Genomic DNA, 4,006 nt, shown 5'->3' with positions numbered 1-4,006 from the left:
CTTACATTTCGATATTTAAATATGAATATACGGAATGGGGTTGGGGGATTGGGGAAGGAAGAAGACCAGAAAATGAATAATAAGAATGTCATAAGGTCTTTAAAGCTAACTAGGAAAAATGAATAATCTAAAGTACAGCAAAGAAAGAAATGTTATGTAATACATAACAGAAGGAATGGCTTTAATTTTTTATAATTATATACAATAATCTAAATGAAAGCTTAAAGATATATAACTTCCTTGCATTATCTGACTTAAATATATTTAGATCAACTTAAATCAATAGTTTTTGTTTTGTGAAAACGGTTCTTGTTTTCTTGTACAAAAAAAAAAAAAGACAAAAACACAATAGCTCCTTGAAGAGGCTTCAAAAATAGTCTTGTTATTATTTAGTTAGCATTACTAAAATTTTGAGAATTTAGAGGGAAAAATACCACTTGCTCAGAGTGTTTTTCTAATTTTGCAAAATTTCTTTTGGGAAGTTTATTACTTAGAGTAAAAAAGTAAGAATTTTCACTGTGAGTTCTTCATGTTTATAATGTTGACCTTTGATAACTTTCTGATGTATTTCTTTTCTACCACTTCATGATTGGAATAAAAACAATACTCAATTTGTGTGTCATCTTTGCATAGGAGCCATGCTAATCTCTGTATCATTCCAATTTTAATACATGTGCTGCTGAGTACTCACATTCTCTCATTTTTAATCTATAAAAATGGCAATTGTAGATGGGTTCAATTTAATAATAATAGTAGTGTTCAGTCATGATGGAAACTTCTAAATTTAAATAATTTTACAATTTGGGAATGAAAAATCTGAAAATATTTTCTCTTGAAATGATGTAGTAATAATTGATACACTTTAAAATATGTGGATAAAGCACTTCTTTTTTATTTTTTTCAGTACATATTAAATTGTTTGGCCCATGGACTTTCATATAGTTTTTTAGTCAAGATACCTAGGAATAAACCTAACCAAAGATGTAAAGGATCTATACCCTGAAAACTATAGAACACTTCTGAAAGAAATTGAGGAAGACACAAAGAGATGGAAAAATATTCCATGCTCATGGATTGGCAGAATTAATATTGTGAAAATGTCAATGTTACCCAGGGCAATATACACGTTTAATGCAATCCCTATCAAAATACCATGGACTTTCTTCAGAGAGTTAGAACAAATTATTTTAAGATTTGTGTGGAATCAGAAAAGACCCCGAATAGCCAGGGGAATTTTAAAAAAGAACCATATCTGGGGGCATCGCAATGCCAGATTTCAGGTTGTACTACAAAGCTGTGGTCATCAAGACAGTGTGGTACTGGCACAAAAACAGACACATAGATCAGTGGAACAGAATAGAGAATCCAGAAGTGGACCCTGAACTTTATGGGCAACTAATATTCGATAAAGGAGGAAAGACTATCCATTGGAAGAAAGACAGTCTCTTCAATAAATGGTGCTGGGAAAATTGGACATCCACATGCAGAAGAATGAAACTAGACCACTCTCTTGCACCATACACAAAGATAAACTCAAAATGCATGAAAGATCTAAATGTGAGATAAAACAGTAACTTTTAATACTTTTTGTGGCACCAGAGTCCTTTTTTATGCACAACCTTATGAAGAAAGTCAGAGTACACAAAAATTAAAATAGTTATTCTTGGGGAAGAAGGTTAAGTGGGAAAGTCATTACCTAACCATTCCCATTGCTGCTCAACTCACGATCACTTGGGTAACCATTTTTACCTGAGAGCATAAATTCAAAGCTTACTTTAATTAAGTATTATGGATCAATTTTAGCACCTGTGGGACTCTAGTAAGATGACAGGTAAAAAGCAAAAATGAGAATTCTCTTTCAACATATTCACATGAGTACTACTCTTGAACACCAAGTCTGTGTTTGCTGAGGATACCAAGTTTATACTATGAAATTTCATAGGGTAGAAGCCCCAAATTCTAAAACGTGATTGGAATCCTTTTCTCTCTGAATACATTGGCACCCATGATCTGTCCAAAGCATGCTTTAGTTTGGAGCCCAAATATGCCTCTTTCCTTTAAGAACACTCATGGTCCTGATTTTTAGTGGTGTTTCAGTCTTAGCTGTGGCTGCCATAACAAAAAGACCATAGACTGGGTGGCTTAGGTAAAACATTTATTTCTCACAGTTTTGAAGGCTGGAAAGTCTAAAATAAAGGTACCATCAGATCTGATGTTCAGCAAGAGCTTGCTTTCTGGTGCATAGATGGCTGGTTTTTCCCAGTGTCCTTACATGGTAGAGGGGATGGCAGAGCTCTCTATCATCCCTTGTATAATGACACTAATCTCATTCATGACAGTTCCACACTCATGACAAAGCACCTCCCAAATGTTCTACCTCCTAATACCTTCACAGATTTGGTGTCCAATGACAGCTCGTTTTCTTGTTTGTATATGACCCCTTCTTGCTGTATCTTTAGATTGTCGACAGCAGAGAAAAGAAGCAAGCTCTCTTGTGTTTCTTCTTATAAGGGCACTAATCCATTTCATGAGGCCTCCATGTACATGACCTCAGTGCTTCCCAAAGGCCCTATCTCCAAACACCATCACATTGGAGGTTAGGATTTCAACATGTGAATTTTGGGAAGACACAAACATTTAGTACATAACAGTCTATAAATATTTGTAATTATGTTTAAATCATTATGTAAAGTCAATCTATGTTTTCATTTCCCCCACCAACAAAAAAATTATTAAAAAGTCAACAGCAATCATTATATCTAGAAACATAAAGTCCTTACCATCACAAAATACCTATGTTATAATCATTATTTTTAAATTGCATATACTAGGTGTCAATATGAGTACTAGACCATTAGTCTAAGAGAAACAAAAGGGAGAGAGCACATCTATTGAGCTTTTATTCCAAAGAAATATACTAGATTCAGTAGAATTAACAATTCTCCAACTATAAAATTTATATTATCTAATCTATATAGAAAAATTTATTACCAAAATTGTGAAATACTTTGACAAAGTTGTAACAGTAAATAGAAGAATAGAGATATAACCAGTTTTTACTATAAAATCCATGTTTCTGAGTAACTCAAGGCCATCGAAGGTTTAGTATTAACTAATAACTTTTCTATCCATTAACTTTGAGATGTTGCACAGGGCACAGCCAAATTTGTACTCTCAGTGGTGTTCAAAGATTTATTCCTTCCATTAGGTATATACTCAGCAGTGAACTTAGGGTGATGTACTTTCAATAGAGAGGTGACAAATAAAAAGCATCTTGTATTAGTTGAAGAAAATATCCCTCAATCATAAAAAAAGTAAATTTTTTCTTATAACATATATCCTATTTTTCCCTTTAGCCATATAATCATCTACTTATTTAAATAATGATGACCTAGGTTGATTATTTCCTGGCAGAAAAAAAAAAAAACACATTATTACCTGCTGGAGAAACCCTATCCACAGGTCATTAAAACCATTACAAACTATAAATATACAAGGAGAAATAAAATGAGGGAAATGTAACTGTTATGCTTTTATAGATTCCAATATGTTTAGGGTGAGCAGAAAAATATGGTAAGATTTTTTTCCAAGTTGAATGAAATACAATATTGAATAATAATCATTTTATTAACATATTTTTAGTAATACTATTTTAAATCAATATCTTTTTGATAACGTATTGAGAAAATGTTAAAAATATTCCCATTTTGTTTCAGATGATATTTCAGTTGACTAGAAATTATTTTTTATACTTTTTATTTTTGGAAAATGTTAGTTCATTTTTAAATTGATTATTACAATAAAATCAATGACACTTTTCCTGAAAGATTAGCATTCGATTTTGGAGCATGCCATTTTTCATGAGAACAATATCATTTTTGGAAATACATGTATCTGTGTACAGGTGTAGGTGCATGTTTTATGTGATATATGGAAACCTAATTTATGCTCAGAATTGATGTTAGTAAAATGATTATTCCTAATTTGATACTTTCATCTCCCAACC

The 4,006-nt window shown here is 32.1% G+C and overlaps 1 pseudogene; it reads right to left on the bottom strand.

Annotated features, from left to right (window-relative positions):
• Positions 1-596: 596 nt before the first annotated feature.
• Positions 597-687, bottom strand: LOC119869888 (annotated as a pseudogene).
• Positions 688-4,006: the final 3,319 nt, after the last annotated feature.

The sequence above is a fragment of the Canis lupus genome, chromosome 1 (genome assembly GCF_011100685.1).
Source record: "Canis lupus familiaris isolate Mischka breed German Shepherd chromosome 1, alternate assembly UU_Cfam_GSD_1.0, whole genome shotgun sequence".
NCBI lineage: Eukaryota > Metazoa > Chordata > Mammalia > Carnivora > Canidae > Canis > Canis lupus.
The sequence above is the reverse complement of the archived record's forward strand: the minus strand, read 5'-3'. Positions and strand labels throughout refer to the sequence as shown.